A 27,131-nucleotide genomic window follows, 5' to 3' on the forward strand; every position below is an offset into this window, starting at 1 on the left:
CTTGACATCTGTACTAAATTGCGAGCCATCAGCTTTCCAGCTAAAAAGGAGTCCGAGCAGAAAAGTTGGGGAGTGTTTTCAAGCACTAAGATAGTTGGCTTTCACTTAATAGGTCACTAGACACAGAAACAAAACTATGAGGTAAGTAAACTTTGCCCTTGCTTTGTTTCAATCCATCTACCATAGTGCCACTATATTAATCTTCTTAATGTAAACCTCTAATCATGTCACTCCAAACTCTGTACCAACACAGAGTTAACACACTGCATTTGCAATAGTACTGTGAAAATAGGCATTTTTATATATTGTTGATAGAAACATACATTGGTATAATCTCTAAAGAGAGCATTTTGGCAATGTCTACCAAAATCACAAACGCACATATTATTTGGTCTAGAAACTTATTCTATAGTTGCAGTTACATTTGTTTGAAATAAAGCATGTCTAAGATTATCTGTTGCATCAGGAGTCTCATGCCTAAAATCCAGCAGCTCAGGAGGCTGAGGTGGGAGAAGCACTTGAGGCCAGGAGTTTGAGACCACTCTGGGCAACATAGAAAGACTCTGTATCTACAAAAAATAAGAAAAATGAGTGAGGTGTGGGTGTGCGAGCCTGCAGTCCCAGCTACTTGTGAGGCTGAAGCAGGAGGATGCCTTGAGCCTAGGAGTTTGAAGCTATAGTGAGCTATTATAGTACACTCCAACTGCAACCTAAGTGACAGAGCCAAGAGAAAGAAAGAAGCAAAGAGAGAGAGAGAGCGCTACAGAGAGAAGAAGGAGAAGGAAGAGAGGAGAAGTAGAAGAGGAGGAGCAGCAGCAGAAGGACATTATTTTGTTGCAATGTTATTAGTAAGAATAACAGATTAGATATACTTCTGCTCCTGGATAGAATGTTGTAAGTCACAGAAGGTCAAAGTTCTTGTTGTAACAATAACAGACAAAAACATTGAAAGAAACACGTTAAAGGCATCAAAGACCTGTGGAACACTACATGAACTAAAAATGCAGAGGAAAAAGCATTTCTAGGGCTGAGAAGTCAATAGACACTCCAGTCTCTCAATCAAAAACCTGGAAAGACTATGTACAATGAACACAGGCAAATGAGGTGTGGACAGACTCTTGCTCAAATTGTAAATCTAGCCCTACTCAACTCAGGCTTCAATTGAATTCTTTATCAGCTCCTTGTCTTAATAAAGAAAAAAAGGAATACTTCTCTGGTGGAAAAAATCATCAGACGTCTCTGCAGTTCTAGTGTACACAATGCATACAATCAAAATGCACTATAAATTAAAAGAAGAAGGGAAGGTGAATAATAACCAAAAAATAAAATAAGCACAACTCATAGTGAGTTAAGATAATGAAATTATAAGAAAAACATAATGAAATATCTATGTCAATAAAATACAGAGAAAATAACAATTTTTTTTTTAATTATTGGGGATCCATTGAGGATACAAGAAACCAGGTTATACTGATTGCATTTGTTAGGTAAAGTCCCTCTTACAATCGTGTCTTGTCCCCAAAAGGTGAGGCATTCTTTTAACAGAGAATTGAAATCTACAAATTTTTTTTGAGACAGAGTCTCACTTTGTCACCCTCAGCAAAGTGCTGTGGCATCACAGCTCACAGCAACCTCAAACTCTTGGGCTCAAGAGATTCTCTTGTCTCAAACTCCCGAGTATCTGGGACAAAAGGCATCTACCACAATGACCGTTTATTTTTAGAGACAGGTCTCATTCTGGTTCAGGCTGGTCTTAAACCTTTGAGCTCAGGCAATCCACCTGCCTCCACCTCCCAGAATGCTAGGATTACAGGCATACACCACAAAATTCTAAAAAGTAGATATTTTTACTAAAAACTGAGAAATACAATACCTAAATTTAAGCACTTTTTGGGTGAATTTAAATGCAAAGTACACATAGAAGATATGACTAGTGAATTCAAAGGCAGGTCAATACAAACTATTCAAATTAAATCACAGAGAAAAAACAAACTGGAAAGAGACAGCATGTCAAAATGTGGAACAAAGGCAAACAATTTAGTACATATGTAATAGAATCTCAAAAGAGAGGAAGGACAGAGAATGGAGCAGAAGCAATATTTAAAAACATACAACTGAGAAATTTCTAACAATGATGGCAGGTATAGCTTGCCAATTCTAGAAGCTCAACAATCCCTAAGCAGAATAAATATAACAACAACACAAAAAAGGAAACCCCTGCCACACCGGACGCATTGTAGAAACTGTTAGGAAAAAAAGAACAAAAAATTCTTAAGAGCAACCTGGGGTGAGGATGGAGCGTCATAAAGAGAACTGCAATGCATGTAAGACTGACAGCAGACTTTTGAAAGAAACCATGTGTGGCTATCATGGAATTGCACCCCTTAGTCTCCCTTCAAGAGATCCTGCTGAGAGGAGCACAGCTGATCCACAGCTGCTGTGCTTTGGGATCTACCCACTGGCCTGGTCAAGAATTTCTCAGAACAGAACTTCAAAATACAGGAAACTAAAGGTAGAAATAGACAAATCTTAATCACAGTTAGAGACTTCAGCTCTCCTCTCTCTGTAACTGATGGAACTAAGAGGAAATCAACAAAGATATTAACAAACTGAAAAACACTATCAACTAACCCTATCTAATTGAAAATTTTAGAACATCCCACCACCAATACCAGCATAAACATACTTTTCAAGTGCATGTGGAACATTTACCAAGATAGATCTGAGCCATAAAACAAACTATAACACATTTAAAAGGATTTAATCATACAAAATATATTCTCTAACTATAATGGAATTAAACTAGAAATCAATAATACGATGATACAGGAAATCTCCAATCACATAGCAACATACTTCCACATAATCCATACATTAAAGAAGTCTTAGGAGAAATTAGAAAGTTTAACTTAATGAAAATAAAAAAGGAGCATATCAAAATTCACAGAATAAATTAAAGCAGTACTTAGAGGTAAATTATAGCATCAAATATTAACAGAAAAAAAACTTAGGAAACCCAAAAACAGAAGAGCAAAATAAACCCACTTCAAGCAGAAGAAATAATAAAGACAAAAGCAAAAATTAAAAAAAAAGGGTGGCACCTGTGGCTCAAAGGAGTAGGGCGCCTGCCCCATATGCCGGAGGTGGCAGGTTCAAACCCAGCCCTGGCCAAAAACTGCAAAAAAAAAAAAAAAAAAAAGCAAATCAATACAACTGAAAACAAACAAACAAAAAAAGAGAAAAAGTCAACACAACCAAAATCTTGCTCTAGCAATAAAATAATAATTGACAAAGAAATAAGACATAACCTATTGATATGAAGAATTAAAGAGAAAATAGCACCTAGAGGTCCTAGATCCTGCAAACATTAAAAGGATGAAGAAATTCTACGAGCAATGCCACACAGAAAAATTTGACAACTTAAGGTGAAATGGACCAATTCCTTTAAAACACATCCAAAACACATCCATGATGAAATAGATCATGTTAACAGTACAAAATAATAAAGCAATTTAAAAGTTTAAAAGCTTCTGGGGAAAAAAAATGATCCCATGTTTCTATTTGCTAGTACTGATAAAATTTCAGGTGTTGCTAGCTGTGAAATTCTAAGTTGTTTTGTGTTGATTTCAAGCCAGTTTGAGTTGAGTTTTTTGTTGCTTAGATAGACTTCTAAAACATCACAGTTTGTTGGAGTTTAAAGTATCAATGACATAGTTACTGAGTGTTAAATATAGTACTGAAGTGACCCAGAGCAGTAACAGCAGTAGTGGGTTAATAGTAATTGTGGCTGAGATATGCTACGAAGTGATGTACTGAAGTGACCGATGACATAAAAGTATCAATGACATGTTACATATGGTCCTGAAGCGACCCAGAGCAGTAACGGCAGTAGTGGGTTAATAGTAATTACGGCTGAGAGATGCTCAGCCACTTACCTGTGAGGAACTTGTGAAATACCACAGTACAGTTTTACTGATGAAGAAACAGAAGAACAGGCATTAGGTAAAACAATAAAAACACAGTGGGATGGAACATCAAGAACAGTTTTCTTTCCAGCCTACTGTGTGGTTGTGATCCTCCCACTCCGGGAGAGAGGATAGGGCTAAAAGAATTGTCATTTTTCCCCTACTCATAGGAGGATGCCTGAAATGGCACACATTTAGCCTCCCAGAGAGTGCTTCGAGTCACAGAAAAACCAAGTTACAGCAGCACAACGATCCTGTCAACGCAGAGGGCCAACTTTGTACTTCTCCAGCTGTGACCTGCCTTTTTATCAGTCAGCCCATAGATCCACCATCTGTATTTCCTGACGGACAGCAATGCCTTCTGAAACACACATACACCCCAGTAGCAGTGAACGAGTGCAGATTGCCTGGGGGAGGGAGCCCTCTGCTTCACCAGAAGGCTGTTCAACAAGATGGTCAGTCTTTGAGCTGATACAGCAGTGGTCCTCAAAAAGGATATGAAAATTCACCTTTTTCTTGCTGAAATAAGACCCTGAAAGCATTCCTGTGCAGTGTTTGGCAGTCTGCCCATAAACACTTGCTAATTTCAAGTAACTATTAATCTCCTGAAAGCTGATAGAAAAAATTACACGCAATTGAACTGAAAAAACAAATAGATGAGCACTGCTTATTTCTACACTTTCTCCATTCTAATAAGGCAATGGTCCAAGAAACCACATTCCTGACCATATAAATCAGCTGCCAACATGAATGTGATTCTTCAGCTATGAGAAAATGTCTTCTGAAGGGTACAGGTTAGTTAATATTGGAAATTCTTATGTACTTTGGGAGATAACACTGTTTGGCCTGATAAAAACTAGTATTTTTTTCTTCATTTTTATCTGGACTTGTCAAGCATCAGTCATGTTATTTTGGATTTTTCCTTCTTCTCCCTCTCACCTTTTCCTGCTTTGGGATTAATGCCAGTAACATATTTTTCTAATACAATGGTGAATATAATCCAGTATTAACCCCCTATGTTAAATTTTTTTAAAACATGTTTGAGACTTAGGAAAAGTTCACATTTGGGGATAAAAAAATTAAAATGTTAATAAGGAGTAGCTGTAAAGGAAAGTACACTAATGGTACCAATGCAAGTGTTCAGCTATTTGACTCTTAAATCTCTTGAATTGTAGATCAATTCACTAGTCTGAGGGTTCATACTTCAAATGAAAGTAAAATGGATAGATAAAAAGAAGAGAGAGAAGGAAGGGAAGGAGGTGAGTGAGGGAGAAACCTAAGTTGGGATTCAAGATACTTGGAAGACTAAGCCAATTTTTAATGGCAAAAAGAAAAGGCAGCCAACTCTGGAATGTCCAGCTACCTATTGGTTACTGTTTGGACAGAGTCATTGACAGATGGGTATTTACTCTTAGCAACAGGCTCCCATTCTGTGAGTTCACTGAGCCTACACCCAGGGTAGAGATGGTTCTCAGTAAATACGGCATTTGGTAAATAAATAAATGAATGGGTAAATGTACTAATTTCTTTTTTTATATTAGTAAAACTGAAGCCTACAGATATTTAGTGAGTTGCCCAAAGTTACATGGAATCTCTTAGGTGCTTAAAGTATACTAGATGGAAAATTTTAGAAAGATGCCAGCTGAAATTAAGAGATCTGGGTTCTGGTTCCGGGCTTGCTCTGTCCTTTTAATTCTTTGGGCCTCTAGATTGCAGAGGGCAGGGACGCATCTATGCTATTATCTTTGTACCTTCCATAACTAGTACAGCATCTGGTACATACTAGATGCTCAATAAATACTTAAAGATGGAACCATTTCCTCATCAGTAAAATTTAGTTTCCCCGTGTGAGCACTGAGGGGGTCGTCACCAGAGCTCTCTGACTGCATCTTCAGTCTTATGCCTCTGTGAGAGATCTCTGCTCCAATCATTTTTTTCAGGCTCCACTTTCCAGCTTCCACTGTTTAAGTCATATGGGAAGACAAATACAGGTGGGTGAGGTTCCAACATCCTTTCTCCAGTGTTACACCATCACCCCTCTGAGCTCTTATTTCCACCAGAAAAACCACAAAAACATAATCTTAATGGAAAACAGTGAATCAATTACTTCATTGTCTATTTAGTAAGATGAGTTCCAGAATCACCACAGACCTCCCAACCTCCCAACCTCCCAACCTCAGCAGCCGAAGATTTCCCAAACTTTCACATTACGTGTTCCAGCCACTTTTCCCTGGAGAGGTGCTCAAGCCCATATGACTGACATTCTTTGTGTCTTCTGGGGGTGTTTAACAACAATAAACAGCCGGAGGGGTAGATAAAACAGGAACCACAATGCTCGCCTTACGTGGATGATGTCTTGAGAGAGACCAATTCTCCCATGCTCCTAATGTAAACCCTTCCTCATCCTTTGATAACAAACCCATAGCCAGAAAAATAGTGCAAACTCTAAACCATGAGCAAGAGAATGAATAGAAGTGGCAGTATCACCTTCCTGCTAGTCTGGAGAGGGAGCCGACCCCCCACCCAGAAGACCCAGGCTTCCCCTCTCTGAGGCCTCCCTTCCTGAGGAGGGACAGCCTTGGCAGTGGCGATTCCTGTGTGACTGTGGGGTAATGTGTAGTATTCTGAAGAGGGTCCTGGTCAGGGAGTCAAGAACTCAAATTTACTTCTGACAGACTGTGTGATTTGGAGAAGTCACTTTCCTTTCTGAGCTTCAGATTTCACTATTCTAAAAATTTATTTTCCCTTTTAAATGATTATGAGATTCCTTTCTAAGAACATTTTTATTATTCTAAAAAAATGCATAATTGCTTATTCTAAAAAAATGCATAATTGCTGTAGAATTTTTTAATACAGATAAACTAAAAGAAAATATAGCAATCATTCACAATCCTACTAACCCAATGATAGTCACTGTTAACATTTTTATGAATTCCTTTGGATGAGACTGCTTGGAATTTCAGTATCACTGAATATATATCTCCCAATGTGAGTTGCCTTTGTAACATCTTTCCAAGGCATGTACCTGTGCCAAGAACACTGCCCCTAACTAGGAATTTCGAAGACTCATCTTTGGTAATTAACCCCCTTAGACTAACTATGAACAAGTCTTTTGTATGTGATGATAAGTCATCTTGAGGGTGGTTGTGATTATTGGAAAAGTCATTTGAAGACAAACCTGCATGTTTAGAAGAAAGATCAAGCTGGCTAGTATTTTTTAAAATTACTTTAAAAGCAATCCTAGAAAGTTTAAAGACTTTTTTTCATCTTTCTCCAGAGTTTCCAAAAATTTTGATGCTTAAATTTACAAAAGTAGAGGAATAAATGTCATTATTTTAGAAGAGCATTCTCGAAGTATGCTCTGTAACACTGCAGGTGCTGGAAATGTCCCCCAGAAAAAGAGTTCTGCGGTCAAAGGAGTTTGGAGAAGACTATCCAGTCCCTTATAAACTTACAGCACACATTTAATATACTAAAGGCTTTGAGATTTCTCTGCAAAGAAAGGTGTCCATAAACTACAGCAGCTTTCTTTAATTATGGCCCCTAAACTTGTTTGTGTTTAATGCCCTAATGTGGCATACTCAGGAATGCCACATTAGGGTACCCATCAATTAGGCATAGCAGCCAGTGAAGTTTAATGGACAAGCATGTAGTCTGGTTGTATTTCTATGGCCACATAGCTTAACCTCTCTTAGATTCCATCCCTTCTTCTGTAACATAAATATTAAAATTTTATGTATATCACAGGGCTACCCTAAAGACTAAAGGAAATAAAACACATAAAGCAGGGCAGCACCTATGGCTCAGTGGGTAAGGCGCTGGCCCCATATACTGAGGATGGCGGGTTCGAACCTGGACCCGGCAAAACTGCAACTAAAACATAGCAGGGCATTGTGGCGGGTGCCTGTAGTCCCAGCTGCTTGGGAGGCTGAGGCAAGAGAATCACATAAGTGCAGGAGTTGGAGGTTGCTGTGAGCTGTGATGCCACAGCACTCTACTGAGGGCGATAAAGTGAGACTCTGTCTCTAAAAATAAATAAATAAATAAAATAAAACACATAAAGCATTTAGACCAATGACTGGTACGTATCAAGTGCTTAAATAAATGGGGCCTCTTATTTATTAGTTGGACTAAATGAGATGATGAGAAGAGGATGAGGATACATCAGTTTTATGGAAGTGAGAAGGGGTAAAAAGGGCAATGATTCTTCTTTACTGGGGGATAGCAAGGTGTTGTTTTTATCTTCCTGGAGGTTTTAAACCCCCTAATTATTCCTCTTGGCCAATGTGGTCTCTCACACCTGTAATACCAGCACTCTGGGAGAATGGATTGCTTGAGCTCAGGAGTTCAAGGCCATTACCTTTCTGTTTGTAATGACATCTTGCTCCTGGACATAGGACATCCATTTCTATCACTAAGGCAATCTTGATTCCAAAGAAGCCTACTCAGTACAAAATACATTAAAATGTTTATAAAATATAAAATCCATATTTTAAGTGTGTAGCTGAACTAGTGGAAAACAAGAGGAAATAATTAGAAAGCACAAATACAAAAAAGAAAGGAAGCACAGAAGCTGCTCTGCACTGAGGGTCATCTACAAGTCTCAAGTAGCTAACATCTTAGAATTAATGGCCCTTTCTAAATCGGGCCAGTGCACTTGGAAGGTGACATTGTAGACCACTGAATAAATTCAGGAACTTCAAAAGAGTATAAAGTGAGTGGGTAAAGTAGGGGAAGATAAACCACAAAGGAGTAGGTGGTGGAGGGACTTAGCTGACTCAGCCTTAGCTCTACGTGAAACAGAATAAAAGAAAAAAAAATCTCATAATTTCTAACTCCTTTTCCAGTCAGTCATTCCTCACACAAGTTTGAAGTTAGAACTCACACCACTTAAGCAGCCTAAAATAATCTATCTGAACAATTAAGCTAAAGGGACTTTAGTTCAATGGTGCTATAAAACACCTGATAACAGCAAAAGCAATTCTCTCTTGAGGAATAAACTTAAAGACAGGCTTCAAAGAAGTCCCAGGGGATATAAGTACACAATAAATGTACTAGTGTACATTAAGCACACTAGAAAACAAGTCATCGTAAGCTGTGGAATCAGCCCCAGACAGCAGATGCTGGAATGATCAGATGTCAAATGTAAAATAAACTTACAAAAAGTAGCTGAAATATAAACATCAATGAAGCAAAGTGGAAAAAGATACAAATATCTAAAGATTTTTAAAAAGTAATAATTAAAATTTGAACTTTAAAGGAACGTTTATTTGGTTTAGACACAGATGCAGAGAAAATTAATGACTTAGGAAATATACCTGAAAAAATTCCATAGAATAAAACACCTTTGCTTTTGTGATTGTTGGTTGAAAAAAAAAATTGAAGCACTTTATATGAGGAACGGAAGGAAAAATACATCAATATAGTGGTAAATTTTAAAGTGTATTTCTCAGTAATTGATAAACACAACATATGAAAATTAGTAAGGATATGAAAAATTTATACCACATACTTGACTAGTTTGGACTTTTGTGAGTGCCTCCTTGGGGGAATGGTATAATGACCTACCAGGCACCCAGCTCCTAGTTATTTTACCTGGCTTTTCTCCTGATGGAGAGCTTGGAATGATTCTGAGCAAAGATGATTTTAAACCTGTCTCAAACCCCACTTCCTTCAAGAAGTTTTCCCATAAAACTATCCAGCAACTACACTTTAGTAAGGCTCATGTTTTTTTGCCCTTTGGTATTTAATGTTTGTCATTTTGCATAATTCCAGTTACTTTTTGTTTGGCTTACAATATAGTACATGCTTATATTAAAAATTTGGGAAACACAATTAAGTCTTCACAAAAAAAGAAAGAGAAAGAAAGAAAATTAAAGTGATATTCTTTTCAGTTTATAAATTTTTATTAATTTGTTCATTTGTTTTAAGACAGGGTCTCATCCTGTTGCCTGAGCTAGAGTGCAGTGGCATCATCATAACTCACGCAGACCCCTGGGCTCTAGCAATCCTCCTGTCTCAGCCTCCTGAGTAGCAGGGACTAAAGGAACACGCCACCATGCCTGGCTAATTCTTCTATTTTTTGTCGAAAGGAGGCATCTGATTATTGCCCAGTCTGGTCTCAAACTTTTGGCCTCAAGTAATCCTACTGCCTCCCAAACTGCTGGGATTATAGGCGTGGCCACTGCACCCGACCCCTTTTGAATTTTTAACGTGTAATTTTATTCTTTCACTGTTTAGCACTTATCTGCCTCACACTGTTCCAGCACTTTAGCAAAAGTAAAGTCAAGGGCGGAGTCTGTAGCTCAGTGGTGGGGCGCTGGCCCGGGGTGCCGAGGGTGGTGGGTTTGAACCCAGCTGGGCCAAACTACAGCAGAGAATGGCTGGGCGTTGTGGCGGGGCGCCTGTAGTCCTGGCTACTTGGAATGCTGAGACAGGAGAATCGCGTAGGCCCAGGGGTTGGAGGTTGCTGTGAGCTGTAGCGCCACAGCCCTGTAACGAGGACGAGGGGGTAAGACTCTGTCTCATAAAAAAAAAAAAGTAATGTCAAATTTCCTGTCTTCATGGCACTTTATATATGTGTGTGCATGTAAAATTTTCATACTTTGAATTTAAAAACCAAACAAAATTATTGGCAATTATTCATGTTATTTATGTACCTGTTATTTTCCCGTGGAGGAGCCAGGTCCTAAGTGAGGAACCAGATGGCATGAAACATGATATTCTTCATATTGCCTGGCAAAGCCACTGCTTATTGAAGGACTTAACAAAGTTTTGTGGATCTAAAAGTTAAGGGAGTCAAAGGGAGCAGGCAAAGGCAAGAGGCAATTGGGTACCTCTTATCTTTGGCCAGTTACTAGTTTATTGATAAACCAGCTCTCTGAGGAGAAAAAGTCCTGATTTATAGTGTTTGCTGATTTCCATGGTGTTAATACTCCCACGTGGCCAATTTCAAGCTTCCAATGTTACATCGTTGAATGTGGAGTTTAGAAATGGTACTTGGCATTAAATCTCATGAGCTGCTACAACTGGCTGCAGTAAACCACTGCCTGGCCCTAAGAGCACCCTTGCACGCTTCTGCCTCCCCCTGCTGATGAGGAATGGGACCTTGTTTCTGGAGGAAAAGCAAAACACCAAGAGAAGGCTGAGAGGTCAGAGCCTGACATCACCAACTTCTCCTTTTGGTCTAATCCGGCTTTGATCCCTAGGTAATCAAAGGGTTGCCTATGCACAAGCCTCTGTGGTGTTATATGGGATAGAGACACACAAGTTGTGATCCCCATACTCCATGGGCTCACCATGTGATGGGGAGAAGATCAGGAAAGGTAGCTAAGTGATCATTAAAAAATTGATAGAGAAAATGAACTCTCTCAGAGATGTAATTTCTTACTGAGGTTCACACTCAGCACAATAAGGGCTCTTGTGTCAGGCATGTATGCGTAAGATCAAAACGGTAGTACTGAAAAGGGACAGTAAGAAAGGGGCTTCAAGAGGGGTGGGAGGAAAACCTGGCCTGCTGAACCAGGAAGTCTGGAGAATTCGTAAGAATATGGATATCAGGTAACCTGGGTAACCGGTGACCAACAGAAAAGGGCAATACTGCCTGGAGGTTCAGAGAGGCCAAAGACAGACTTCCATTCATGAGTATTTATACCCCTGCACACCCTTCGTCTTCATCTCTCTCTCTCACCTTTTCTCCTTCAGGAAAGAAATTCACTTCCAACTTTCTTTAAAAGCCTCTAAACTTTCTCTTTGTGCTTCCTAAATAAAATCTCTCTTTGTTATCCTGAAACTTGTGTAAGTTACATTTACTTTGTATCCACACTGCCTGTGCCGCTCCAGTTTTATTTTCAGTTTCTACTCACTTTTGCGTTCGGTTACCGCTGTGCCTCAGTTTGAACTTTTTGGGTCAGTCAAGCAATTAAACCAGGTCAGCTGGGTTCAGGGAATTGGAACCCAGAGCCCCAGCATGTCCTGTGACCTTAAGCAATTGATTAATAAGCCTATGTCCTTCACTCTTAGGTTATGAAAATTAAAGGACAGTGCATGGCAAGTCATAGGGCGACAAGTACATGGTTTAGTAAGTACTCAACAAATGCTAATAAAAAATACTGCTATCAGTAGTATTGTAATACCATATGAACAAAGATGGCAAAACATAAAAGCCTGGGCTGTTTTACTTAATGTTCTCCAGAGAAACAAGGCCATTAGGATGTGTATATACATGTCTATGAGATTTATTTTAAGGAATTGGCTAAGCTTATTGAGGCTTGCAATTCCAAAATCAAAAGCCAATGTTGCAATTTAAGTCTGAAGGCCCTCCGTTGGCAGAATTTCCCAGGGCTGGGAGGCAGAGTCAGTCTTTTGTTCTACTCAGGCCTTCAACTAATTGGATGAGACCCACCACCGTAGGTGGTAAGCAATCTATTTTACTCAAAGTCCAGTGATATCAAAGTTAATTTCATTCAAAAACACCCTCACAAAAACATTCAGAATAATGTTGAACACATATCTGGTACCATGGCCCTGCCACGTCGACACACAAAATTAACCATCACAGGCTGATTATCTCAGGGACTACCTGCCAGTAAGGTTTTAATAAATCAATGGAAGATAAAATTAGAAAATTATTTGGGGAGGGCATTGTGAGCTAGGCTGAGGAGTTTGCACTTGATTTAACAAATGATGAACAACCAGTAAATATTTGGTGGCATAATCTGAGCAGCTTTTAAAGATGATCAAATTGGAATTATTGCCACTTTCACAGGTGGACTTAATATATTGTTTCTGCTGATATTTGGATAGATAAAGGCAAAAATGTGTGTGGCCACAGGACCCCGGCAGTCAGGAATTTGCCTTCAGGAATCTCCCTTTGGCCCCATCCCCAGGGATGATTTTTCTCCAAAGCAGGCAGTGTGTTTTTCCTGAAGCTATGCAAGTCTTCTTTTCCCGTCCTTACTTTGCTATTTTTTTGGCTCACAGAATCCCTCTAAAAATAAACAACCTTTAAAAAGATCCCAAATCAACGAGTAGAAGAGTTATCTAGGAATAAAGGGGGCCACAATAAGGCCCAGCAAGATAAGCCTGCTTCCATGTCCCAGCAAACAACTTCTTTGTCCAAGTTTGGGGGTAACCAGGTCATCAACAATAGCTTTTTACATTTCTGATTAACTTATGTAAGAGGCCCTGTGTTTTTCAAATTTGTTGACACATGAAACAAATAAGCTGTTGGAGAAGTCTGTTGCAAAACTGGAAACAAAATGGATCTCAAATCATTTGCAATGGCTAGGAATCAGGGGTTGGGAGGTGGCCCAAAACTCCCTCCTTCCTGTTGAAGGAGCATTCAGCTCAGTGGGATACGTTTTTATCTGGTTGCAATATGTAAATGAGCCCCGTTATGTATTTACACTTGAAATTTTCACTGATTCCTGTTATTTCAGACCACATACACCCACACAACTATGGTTACTTAGAATCCTTAACCAGAATACATTAAGAGTAATTGGGTTGGTATGACATTTTTTGTTGATAATTGGAAACTTTCAGATGCAACACAAGAAGTTAACAAATTTCCCTGAATTTAGCCATATGTTTGAAGAGTTATAGCAATAACAAGTTTCTGCATTTCCCTTTCTGGAACTCAAGAAGGTCTTTGTGACTACCGCACAGGTCTAGTTCTAATAATCTCCAGAATATTATTTCATAACAAGATCCTTGCCTGATAAATTATTCATAGATCTGGTTGGGACCTCATATTGCACAAGATCTATCAAAAGGCCTTTCTTTTATTAAACTACAGTCAAGCCGCCAGGCAAAGATAAAGGTTTCCGTTGAAAGGCAAATTAAACGCCCCCATGCAATTTATCATGTGTACTGATTTAAACTGGAGGACTCAATGGGATGTTAAATATTTTCCACATCTGATTATAAAAATGAGAGAGGAAACACAGATGGAGATGATTGAGCTTTGGATGAATTTGGGAAACTAAGTAGACTTTATTTTTTAACATATCACATTTCCCTCTCCCAAATGCTAAGGAGGGAGACATTCTCTAGAAATATCTATCTGATCAGAAACTAGTCAGCCAAGATGAGAAGGCAAATATAATTCACAGCATATAAAAACAATCTAAGGAATAAATGTAAATACAGTAAAAAATTTTAAGAAAATACCTCCAATACATAATACATAAAAGGCAAATTTATGTAAAGAAAATATAGTGTATGAATTATTTAGATAATACGATGTAGTAACATAATCAATAAGGTCAGTAATAATCAGGATAGTAAAAGCTTCAGCTAGGCTTTGCATAGGGATGTAATTTAGTGGAAAGGACGGACCATGGTTAGTCTGAAGAGCTTGGGACTGAGAACCAATCAAGGAAGCTTCCAGTCTTACTTTGCCACTAACAAGGTATGTGTGATGTTAGGTAAATCATTCATCTTTTCTGAACCTCAGTTTCCTTCTCAGTAAAATGAGGAAGCGGGATAAATTACCTTTAATTTCTCTATCTATGCTAAAATTTAACTTTCTTTGCTTTCCCCATTTCCTAGCATTTCTGGTTCTATATCAGAAGAAATCAATGTTTTTAAGAAAAAACAAGAGTGCATTATTAATAGGATTTTGTATTGAAAGCCACTTGCAAACAAATGGCTTTGTTTTTCCAGTTATTTATTCATTCCTTCATTCAACAAAATCAACTTCAAAATGTAATGCCTATTATGAACCAAATATTGAGCTATCCCATAGAACACTTCCCATATAAGGGTGAACTGGACAAACTGCCTTCCCTAAAGGAGTTTATAGCCTAGTGGTGGAGAGAGACACGTAAACAGATAATTCTAATCAAAGTTAAAAGTAAATGCTAGAGGTGAGCACAGCAAACTTAGGAGGAAGGAAAAAGTTCTGCATATCTCCTATGTAGGATGCAGAAGGCTTTGTGGAGGTAAAGACTCTTGAGCTAAAGAATGAGTATAGGTTAGCTAGTTAATATAGAGAAGAAAAATGGCCAAAGTATAGGAGAAGGGAAGTAGAAAATGTTACAAGCTGTTAGGAGTTGCTAGAATGTAAAATACGAAGCAAGGAGGTAAGCAAGAACTAAGTAGTGGAGATTCTGGTGTGCCTTATAAAGAAGCTTCATTTTATTCCATAAATCAATGCTTCTCAAATAAGCCTATGACCTTCTGCCCTTGGGAATCTCAGTGGGGGCCAGTGTGGTCAGTCCTCTGCAATCTGTTGTAACAGGCTGGGTGATAAGACAGGCAGCTGTTGTTAGTTCCATGGTGTCAGAAATTTCAAAGACTTTAACCTCTGCTATTTTGCTTCCTTCTCTATCCAAACTGAATCTGAAATTTTCTAACTTGACATCCACCTACGTGGAATGCCTTCCCCTCCCCTCTCAACCATCTGTTTTCTGGAAGGCAGTAAATAATGGAAAGAACCCAAAGAGCCCTGGATTTGAATCCAAGCTTTGCACCTTTCCAAAACTCTTTTTAAAAATGTAAAAACAGAATAACTGACATTTAAATGTTTTGTATTTCCACTATGCAAAATAAGCTTTATGCAGAGCGACCAGTTTTCACATCAGGGTTTCAGTCTCTTTGAAGTCCAGCCTCTGGTGGCCACTCCCTGGAACGGTTGGCCTAGATCAGCCCCTTAAGAGATACAGTACAGGTTTTACAGCTCCTTTATCCTCCCACGTCATTTGGAATTTGTAGATCCTCTTAGCTTCTTCACAAGATTCTATCTTTCTCATCAAAATACCTAATGGTGTTTTTTATTTTTTTAAGATAGTGTTTTTTTCTGTAATTTTAATTTTATATTTTATATTTTTTTATTAAATCATAACTGTGTACATTTATGGGGTACAATGTGCTGATTTGATACACAATATGGAATGCTTACATCAAACTGATTAACATAACCATGACCTAACATATTTGTTGTGGTAAGACATTTACACTCTACTCTTTTTTTTTTTTTTTTTGTGGAGACTGAGTCTCACTTTATCGCCCTCAGTAGAGTGCCATGGCATCACACAGCTCACAGCAACCTCCAACTCCTGGGCTTAAGCGATTCTCTTGCCTCAGCCTCCCGAGTAGCTGGGAATACAGGCGCCCGCCACAATGCCCAGCTATTTTTTGGTTGCAATTCAGCCGGGGCCGGGTTTGAACCCGCCAACCTCAGTATATGGGGCTGGCGCCTTACCAACTGAGCCACAGGCGCCGCCCTACACTCTACTCTTAATAGTTTTGAAATGTACCATTGCATTGTGCACAATAGGTGAGGTCCCCAAATACCCTCCCTCCTCCTGTGCTCCCTCCTCCCTTCCCCTTTCCCTCCTGTTCCCTCCTTCTTTCTGGACTATAGTTGTGTTTTATCATTCTTATGAATGTGTAGATGATATATATTGGTTTCATAATAGTATTGAGTACATTGGATACTTTTTTTCCATTCTAGAGATACTTTACTAAAAAGAATATGTTTCAGTTTCATCCATGTAAACATAAAAAATGTAAAGTCTCTATCCTTTTATGGCTGCATAGTATTCCATACTGTACATATACCACAATTTGCTAATCCATTCATGGTTCGATGGGCACTTTGGCTGCTTCCATGAGTTGGCAATTATGAATTGGGCTGCAATAAACATTCTGGTGTGAATGTGTTTGTTGTAAAATGATTTTTGATTATCTGGGTATATACCTAGTAGAGGAATTGCAGGATTGAATGATAAATCTAGTTTTAATTCCTTGAGTATTCTCCAAACTTCTTTCCAAAAAGGCCATATTAGCTTTCATTCCCACCAGCAGTATAGAGTGTTCCCTTCTCTCCACATCCACACTAACATCTGTAGTTTTGGGATTTTGTGATGTGGGCTAATCTTACTGGAGTTATATGATATCTCAAAATGGTTTAGATTTGCATTTCTCTGATAATTGAAGAATGGTGTTTTTCAATAGCCCTGCTATGGCCAAAACTTTCAATCTACCCAAGAAGCACAGACCAAGTCCTTGATAATCAGCTGATCTACTTACAATTTAATGAGTATTGCAATGTATAATTTTCAGAAGTTATTCTTGGAATTTAAGTCATTTCCCAATGGAACTGATTCTTTTCTTCTATCTACTTTTGATTTATCATCAGGTATTTTCTAGCTGTCCCTTTCCAAACAGCAGAATCAATCTGTCTCTCATCTATAGTATGGCGTTTGTGGGTATTCACCTAGCTAGGGTTCAAGACCCAACTTTATCACTTCCTAGTTCTCTAGGAGGTACAATATATAGGGGAGGAACTTGGGGAGCTTGGGTTGGAAATCCCAGCTACTCACTAACTAGATGACTTCTGGCTAATTATATGGCCTTTCTAGTCTCACTTTTCTTGTTTTTAAAAGAACAATAATGCCTATCTGTTCTCTGTGGTTAGTAAATGAGTGATCATGCCTCGTGCAGTGCTTATCACATTATAACAGACATTCAACAAGTGTGACATCCACACTAGTCCTCATTGGTCTCATCTTCCTCTGAACTTACAGCATGCAATAACCTGATAGAATATGCACGTGCCTGTGGGATCCAGCACGCACTTGAAGTGAATGAGAATTAGTAAAACAACACTGCTAGCTTGAAATTGCAAAAAGATCAATTGAGAGATGGTTTAGGAAGGAAGGAAGGGAGAAAAATGGGGAGTGCTGAAGACTAGGATAGCAAACTGGGGAGGGTACTCATCCATCAAAGTCCAGCCCTGTGGTTCCCCAAATGAAGGCAAACATGTATTGACAGATCTTCTCATGTTTCAAAAGAAGCCAGAAATATGGATTTTTAAGTAAAATCTGTTTACTTAAATATTTTTACATATGGGCTCACTAAAAAATACATACTTGGAACCCAAATATTTCCATGAGTTTAGTCTAGCCTACTGTCGGGGAGACCCTGTTCCATTACATTCACTTGATATCACAACTGTTTATATTGCTCCTTAGCTTTTTTTTATAGTTGTAATATAATTTTTAATACTTAAGCTCTGTCTCCAATGATGTCTGTGAAGCTACTTGAATAAGATATTTGAGATCAGGGATAGTGTCTTGCTCAGGAAATTCCACAACTGGTAAGCTCTCCTTTGGGTTATAGTCTTTCAAATCTTGAAATGGCTTGCTTCCCTCCAGAAGAACATGTTGACTTCTTTCTGCCATGAAACAGGGATATAACAGCTGGCTGCCTCTGGGAGGTTGAAAATAAACAGGTTCAGAAGCCCTGAGAACAGCAAATGGGCGTTGTAGGTGGAGAAACAGCCCAAAATAAATACAGCTGTTGAGGCGGAAAATGCTATTTACTTTGGCTCTTTTGAGGTCTACACTAAGGGCGGGAGAGTTGCTAATCCTGAGACTCTCTTTATACTGACAACGAAGACCCCACTCAGGGGCTGGCCCCCAGCCCCAGTCACATTCATACTAGTCAGTCAATATATATGTGATGATTAACAGATCAACTGGTTGTCTGAAATCATGGGGGATATTTTAACAAAATAAAAACAATGAGTTGAGTGTCTCTGTACTGGATGGCCTATATTGATGTCTGTCCCAGTTTGGATTGTAATTCACACTAAATATTCTTTAACAACTCACTTCTGTTTGCTGCATAGACATAATAAAAAAGACCCCAGTTTGGGAGGCAGATAATCTGGGCTCTAGTCTTAGTTTTCTAACTAGCTGTATGACCTTGAGAGGTCATTGCAATATTCTGGGCCTCGATTTTCTCAACTATATAGTGAGCAAGTAGGAGAAAAGGTTTCTCGGGAGGCAGTGAGAGGTGTGGAAAGAGTGATGAGATGAGGATCACAAGGTCTTCATTCATTCTGTGGCTCTGATAATTTTTTCCAGTGTGACCTTGGATGACAAAAAACATAATCTCTAAATCTCTGTCTTTACCTCCCCCGAAGAGGACTAATTCCAGTCTCCTCCCCCATGCTGTGACTGTGAAATAGAGAATAGAATTTATGGGACAGTGCTTCTCAAAAGGATGTATAGCACAGATGCTGTCATGCAACAGTCCTAGCTTTGGATTATGATTCTGCCACTTCTACATGCTTATGGATGGGTGACTTAAGATCTCTAAGCATCATTTTTTCTTATAATTACAAAATGAATATAATACTTGCTTCATAGGGTTGCTGTGGTGATTACATATAAGGAAAATACTAAACTGGAGTGGCACAAAGTGCTATAAGTGATTAATTATTACTGCTAGTAAAATACAAATGATACTGATAAAATATTCATCTTAAACATTTATGATTCTGATTGACTCCCAAATCAAACATTTTTGGAACACTTTGATCTCAAAAAATTTGTTTTCCTTCCTTTACAAAAGAAAAAGAGAAAGGTCACCACACAACAAAGCCAAACAAAAACAGTCATCTAAGATTGAACTTAGTTGTTTTCTGAAGCCTGTAAGAGAATGAAGCCAAGACACCGAAAAATTCTGCCCCAAGCTTGGTCTACCCACTACACTGAGGTAAAAAGTAATGAGAAAATATCCTTCAGCCAAAAAAGATCACAGTCCCTTTTTTTAGAAGGGAGCCCATCGAAACTCCTGGGTTTATAGTGGATCAGAGGAAAAACCAAAAATCTCAGGATACTATTGCAGGTTGTGTTCTCAGGGCAACATTCTAGACTATGAAGCCCAGATCACAGGAGTAAACTCTTCGTCTAAATGGCTCTGCAGACCTCGCCAATATCACAGGGTACACTTGAAATCAAATTGCATCTAGATAGCAAAAAATATGTTGAAACTCTCATCATAAGACAAGTGAATTAATCGTTGATTTATTCATTCAAAACTTAGCTATTACTAGCCTAATATGTGCTAGCCATGATACTGATTCTGGGGCTATAGCCATAAACAAGTCCCTCCTCTCAGGAATGATCTGACATACAAATATTCTCACACATATTCTTCTAAAGACTTTGTAATGTCAGGTCACTAGTGATTAAAAATTAGTATACATAAAAAAATTCAATGTTTCTACTCTTTGCCACACATATCTTACAGCTAATAATCTACCCCCACATAAGGGAAAGACTAATTACATACATAAACATGTGCCTAGTTCATTATTTATAGTTGTAGCAATATAAATGTTCAACAAGTTGAATAATGATTTAGAATTGGAGTGTATGGAATAATGGAATATTGTGCAAACATTTAAGAGGATACAATTACAAAGATCAGCAAGGTGAAAATTGCATATTCATGTGAGATGATAGAAATAATAAAATATTCTGTCCTAGCTTAAATGACCTTCTTTCAATAAACCAGACATTAACATGTATATTATGTCCATTGCACAGATTTTCACAATACTTGATGTTAGGGATGCACATACAAAGCAGAAACACACAGCTTCCTTTCCACTATTCTATATATCCTCTCTGTGGAGGTAGAAAAGTATACCAGATAGGACTTCAGGTTCTGCACAAGAATAGCTAAAACACTTCTGAAGACAGAAGTGTTAAAATAAGACAAGGGAATTTATCAGGCAAGATATAAGACTAATCAGACCAGAATAAAAACAATACCAGGGGTCCTTAGCTACCAGTAATGATTGAGTAGCTACCATCAAACTAATCCTCCACATATGTCAACTAAAATTGTGGGTAAAATATAAAAATAATTCCCTGGAAGATTTGAAATGGAACTAAAAGTAGGCAGAAACTGGAGAAGGGTCTACACTTAGACAAAAAAAAAAAAAAAAAATAGGGCAGCGCCTGTGGCTCGGTCGGTAGGGCGCCGGCCCCATATACCGAGGGTGGCGGGTTCAAGCCCGGCCCCGGCCAAACTGCAACCAAAAAATAGCCGGGCGTTGTGGCAGGCGCCTGTAGTCCCAGCTACTCGGGAGGCTGAGGCAAGAGAATCGCTTAAGCCCAGGAGTTGGAGGTTGCTGTGAGCTGTGTGAGGTCACGGCACTCTACCGAGGGCCATAAAGTGAGACTCTGTCTCTACAAAAAAAAAATAGAATTAGTTGAGATTTCTACTCATTTTTTCCTTTTTAAGTTTGAAGAGATGCTATAGCTTTTGTTTCTTTTACTTTCTTTTTTTTTTATTAAATCATAGCTGTGAACATTAATGCAATCATGGGGCATCATACCCTGGTTTTATGTACCATTTGACATATTTTCATCACAGGTTACCATAGCCTTCCTGGCATTTTCTTATTGTGTTAAGACGTCTATATTCTACATTTACTAAGTTTCACATGTACCCTTGTAAGATGCACCATAGGTGTAATCCCGCCAATCACCTTCCCTCCACCCATCCTCCCCTTCCTCCCCTCCATCTCCCCCTTCCCCATATTCTTAGGTTATAACTAGGTTATAGCTTTCATATGAAAGCCATAAATTAGTTTCATAGTAGGGCTGAGTACATTGGATACTTTTTCTTCCATTCTTGAGATACTTTACTAAGAAGAATATGTTCCAGCTCCATCCATGTAAACAGGAAAGAGGTAAAGTCTCCATCTTTCTTTAAGGCTGCATAATATTCCATGGTGTACATATACCACAATTTATTAATCCATTCGTGGATCGATGGGCACTTGGGCTTCTTCCATGACTTAGCAATTATAAATTGGGCTGCAAAAAACATTCTGGTACAAATATCTTTGTTATAATGTGATTTTTGGTCTTCTGGATATATACCTAGTAGAGGATTGAATGGCAGGTCTATTGTTAGATCTCTAAATGTTCTCCAAACATCTTTCCAAAGGGAATGTATTAATTTGCACTCCCACCAGCAGTGTAGAAGTGTTCCCTTTTCTCCATATCCACACCAACATCTCTGGTCTTGGGAATTTGTGATATGGGCTAACCTTACTGGAGTTAGATGATATCTCAAAGTAGTTTTGATCTCATTTCTCTGATGATTAAGGATGATGAGCATTTTTTCATATGTCTGTAGGCCATGCACCTGTCTTCTTCAGAGAAGTTTCTCTTCAAGTCCCTTGCCCAGCCTGAGATGGGATCACTTGTTCTTTTCTTGCTTATATGTTTGAGTTCTCTGTGGATTCTGGTTATTAAACCTTTGTCGAAGACATAACCTGCAAATATCTTCTCCCATTCTGAGGGAGGATTGCTTTACTTACTGTGTACTTGGCTGTGCAGAAGCTTTTTAGTTTGACCAGGTCCCAGTAGTGTATTTTTGATGTTTCTTCAATTGCCCAGGGGGTCCTCCTCATAAAATACTCGCCCAGACCGATTTCTTCAAGAGTTTTCCCTGCACTCTCTTCTAGTATTTTTATAGTTTCATGTTTTAAGTTTAAATCTTTAATCCAGAAAGAATCTATCTTAGTTAATGGTAAAAGGTGTGGGTCCAGTTTCAATCTTTTACAGGTTGCCAGCCAGTTCACCCAGCACCATTTGTTAAATAGGGAATCTTTTCCCCACTGAATGTTTTCAATTGGCTTGTCAAAGATCAAATAACAGTAAGTAGCTGGGTTCATCTCTTGGTTCTCTATTCTGTTCCAGACATCTACCTCTCTGTTTTTGTGCCGGTACCATGCTGTTTTGATCACTATCAATTTATAGTATAGTCTGAGGTCTGGTAGCATGATTCTTCCTGCTTTGTTTTTATTTCTGAGTAATATCTTGGCTATTTGAGTTTTTTTCTGATTCCATATAAAATGAAGTATTATTTTTTCAAGATTTTTAAAGTATGACAGTGGAGCTTTAATAGGGATTGCATTAAAATTGTATAATGCTTTGGGTAGTATGGACATTTTAACAATGTCGATTCTTCCCAGCCATGAGCATGGTATGTTTTTCCATTTGTTAACATTTTCACCTATTTCTTTTCTTAGAGTTTCATAGTTCTCTTTATGGAGATCTTTCACATCCTTTGTTAGGTAACTCCCAAATATTTCATCTTCTTTGGCACTACTGTAAATGGAATAGAGTCCTTAACTGTTTTTGCAGCTTGACTATTGTTGGTATATATAAAGGCTACCGATTTATGAATGTTGATTTTGTAACCTGAGATGCTGCTGTATTCCTTGATCACTTCTAAGAGTTTTGTAGTAGAATCCCTGGTGTTTTATACAATCATATCCTCTGCAAAGAACAAAAGTTTGATATTTTATGACCCTATATGGATACCCTTGATCGCCGTTTCTTCCCCAATTGCAATGGCTAAAACTTCCATTACAATGTTAAAGACCAGTGGAGACAATAGGCAACCTTGATTGGTTCCTGATCTGAGTGGAAATGATTTCGATTTAACTCCATTCAATAGGATATTGGCTGTGGGTTTGCTGTAGATGGCCTCTATCAGTTTAAGAAATGTCCCTTCTATACCAATTTCCTTAAGTGTTCTGATCAGGAAGGGATGCTGGATATTATCAAAAGCTTTTTCTGCATTGATTGAGAGAATCATATGGTCTTTGTTTTTTAATTCGTTTATGTGCTGAATTACATTTATAGATTTACATATATTGAACCAGCCTTGAGACCCTGGGATAATTGGTCATGATGTATAATTTGTTTGATGTGTTGCTGGATTCTGTTTGTTAGGATCTTGTTGAATATTTTTGCATCTATATTCATTAGTGATATTGGTCTATAATTTTCTTTTCTTGTTGGGTCTTTTCCTGGTTTGTGGATCAGGGTGATGTTTGCTTCATAGAACGTGTTGGGTAGTCTTCCTTCTTTTTCTATATTTTGGAAAAGGTTGAGTAATATAGGTACTAGTTCCTCTTTAAAGGTTTGGTAGAATTCTGACATGAAGCCATCTGGTCCCGGGCTTTTCTTTTTAGGGAGACTTTGTATGGTTGATACTATCCGAGAACTTGATATTGGCCTTTTCAACATTTCCACTTGATTCTGGCTAGGAAGGTCAGAAGTCTTGGAAGGTCAATTTCAAGTATTGGTCAATTTCCTTCAGATTTTCATATTTCTGAGAATAAAGTTTCTTATAATATTCATTAAGGATTTTTTGAATTTCTGAGGAGTCTGTTGTTATTTTGTCTTTGTTTTTTCTGATTGATGAGATTAGAGATTTACTCTTTTTTTTCCTAGTTAGGTTAGCCAAAAGTTTATCTATTTTATTGAACTTTTCAAAAAACGAACTTTTTGATTTATTGATCTGTTGTATAATTCTTTTGTTTTCAATTTCATTTAATTCTGCTCTAATTTTGGTTATTTCTTTTCTTCTACTGGGTTTGGGGTTGGAATGTTCTTCCTTTTCCAGTTGCTTTAGGTGTCCCATTAAGTTGTTAACTTCCTCTCTTTTTACTCTCTTGAGGAAGGCTTGCTGTACTATAAATTTCCCTCTTAAGACAGCCTTTGCCATATTGTAGAGGTTCTGATAATTCGTTTCTTCATTTTGGTTTTGTTCCAAAAATTTGGCAATTTCCTTCTTAATCTCATCTCTGACCCAGCTATTATTCAGCATAAGGTTATTTAACTTCCATGTTTTTTGTATGAGTATGCAGATTCCTGTTGTTACTGAGTTCAACTTTTATTCCATGGTGGTCCGAGAAGATGCGAGGAATAATTTCTATTCCTTTAAATTTACTGAGGTTAGACTTGTGACCTAAGATATGATCAATTTTGGATTATGTTCTGTGGGCTGATGAGAAGTATGTGTATTCAGTCTTTTTGGGATGAAATGTTCTGTAGATGTCTGCTAAGTCCAAATGTTGGATGGTTAGGTTTAAATCTAAAATTTCTTTGCTCAGCTTCTTATTGGAGGATCTATCCAACACTGCCAAAGGAGTGTTAAAATCTCTGACTATTATGGAGGTGGAGGAAATCAAGTTGCTCATGTCTGTTAGAGTTTCTCTTATAAATTGAGGCGCATTCTGGTTGGGTGCATAAATATTAATAATTGAAATCTCATCACATTGAGTATTACCCTTAACAAATATAAAGTGACCATTCTTAGTCTTTCTTACTTTTGTTGGTTTAAAGCCTATTGTATATGCACAACGAATTGCAACACCTTCTTTTTTCTGATTTCCATTTGCCTGAAATATGGACAACCATCCTTTCACCCTGAGTCTATATTTATCTTTTAAGGTAAGATGAGATTCATGTATGCAGGAAATATCTGGCCTGAGTTTTTGTATCTAGTCAGCCAACCTGTGCCTCTTTAGAGGACAGTTTAATCGGTTCACATTAATGGAGAATATTGATAAGTCTGGTAAAATTTTGGGTATCGAGTTTTTCAAAAGTCCAGTGGACATTTTTAATCCTTTCACCAATGTGGAAATTGGACTTTGATCAAAAGTTTCTGAGTGAGTTTATTTTTGTGGTAGGGGATTGGGCTGGTCATTATGGAGGACAGGTCTGAGAATATCCTGAAGAGCTGGTTTGGTTATGGCAAATTTCTTCAACATGTGAATATCATTAATGTATTTAATTTCTTCATCATAAATGAAACTCAGTTTAGCTGGATACAGGATCCGGATTGAAAGTTATTTTATTTTAGGAGATTAAAAGTCGATGACCACCCTCTTCTGGCTTGAAAGTTTTCAGCAGAGAGATCTGCAGTCATTCTAATATTCTTTCTTTTGTAGGTTATGGTTTTCTTATCTCTGGCTGCTTTCAGAATTTTCTCCTTCATATTAACTTTGGTGACATTAATTATGATGTGTCTGGGGGATGTCTTATTTGGGTTGAGTCGTGCTGGGGTTCTGAAACTGTGTGCTATCTGAATTTCAGAATCTCTTGGTATGTCTGGAAAATTCTCTTTCATAATTTCATGGAGAAGAGTCTGTGCCTTTCAAAGCCAAGTCATCACTTTCAGGGATATTAGCCTTCTTCGAATTATCCCAGAGCTCTCTGAGAGAATGATCCATTTTTGCTCTCCATTTCTCTTCCTCTTTTGAGAGTTTGGGAGCATTCAAAAGCTTTGTCTTCAATGTCAGAAATCCTTTCTTCTGCTTGCTCCACTCTGTTACTGAGGGATTCTACTGTATTTTTCAGATCTTTGAGGGCTGCAAATTCTTGCTTCAATGTATCAAAATCTTTGGTTGTTTTGTCTTTAAATGCCTTGAATTGTTGAGACAACTTTTGAATTGCTCCTCGAATTTCTAATTCCAACTTTTCCTACATTCTATTAATCTTGTTTGCAATCCAAATTCTGAATTCAATTTCTAACCTCTCAACCATCTGTTTATGAATGTGATCTTCAGTTATATCTGCCATTTCTTTTGGGGGGGGGGGTTGATCTCCTCTGGTTATTCATGTTACCAGAGCTTTTCTGCTGATTACACCCCATGATTATTTTACACCATTTGACTAGATGAGTGGATAAAAAAAAGTTGAGTTCAGGGCTCCAGGATAGTGATTAACTGGCCCTATGCCCAAAAGCTGGGACTGCCATCTGTACCTTTTCCCCTGGAGCTTTGCCAAGGATCCATACAGTGCTATGGCCTGGAAACTGGGGACCTGCTTGGTGTGGTGGGGCTAAGTGGTTCTATCTTGTTTTCAGCTGGTCTCTGTCCAACCCTAGTGAAACAGTTACTCTGGGTTGAAATCTCAGCTGTGTAGAAATACCAGCAATTAAGTCAACCCGCGCCCCCCCCCCCAGGCAACAATTGGAAAAGGAAAATCAAACCTTCCTACAACCACACACCCAGGGCACCACTTGGATAGTCCTCGGGCGATTGGCTCAGTTCAAAAGGTCCAAATCAATTGTCTCAGTCAGCACCTGTCTCAGGTGGGAGAGTAAATGGTCTCTGGCAACTGGATCACAGGGGCCTGCTGACAACTCAAATACGACTTGCTCCGGTCCTCCGTGAGGTCAGGAGAACCCAGCCAGCAAATAGGTTAGTCTGGGAAGGTTGATGCCTCCTTCCCCACCTTGCACCTCTGTCACACCCAGTCACTGATAACCCTGCAGGGCTGTGACCCTGTTGCCTCCAATGAACAGATACTCCAGGAGTTTGCACCTGCCTGAATCATAAGGAGATCTATGTCTCCTCAGCCAGGCAGCTGCTTTCTGCCACATCCAGCAGGGGGAGGTGAGGCCTGACAACTTTGAGCACTTGATGGAGGCTGGGGCTGTTAACTCAGTTCCAGCCCTGCCCCTGATTCATGTTACTGACAGGACAGAACAACTCTGTGGAATTTGTTTCTGTCCTGGCTAAATTACCCCGCAGAAGAGAAGCTG

At 38.5% G+C, this 27,131-nt stretch overlaps 1 pseudogene; it reads left to right on the top strand.

The window, feature by feature from the left end:
• Nucleotides 1–14,307: 14,307 nt before the first annotated feature.
• The window catches only part of LOC128581086 (Y-box-binding protein 1-like), a 52,193-nt pseudogene continuing 39,369 nt past the window's right edge, over nt 14,308–27,131 (top strand).

This window comes from Nycticebus coucang, chromosome 3 (genome assembly GCF_027406575.1).
Source record: "Nycticebus coucang isolate mNycCou1 chromosome 3, mNycCou1.pri, whole genome shotgun sequence".
Classification (NCBI taxonomy): Eukaryota; Metazoa; Chordata; class Mammalia; order Primates; family Lorisidae; genus Nycticebus; species Nycticebus coucang.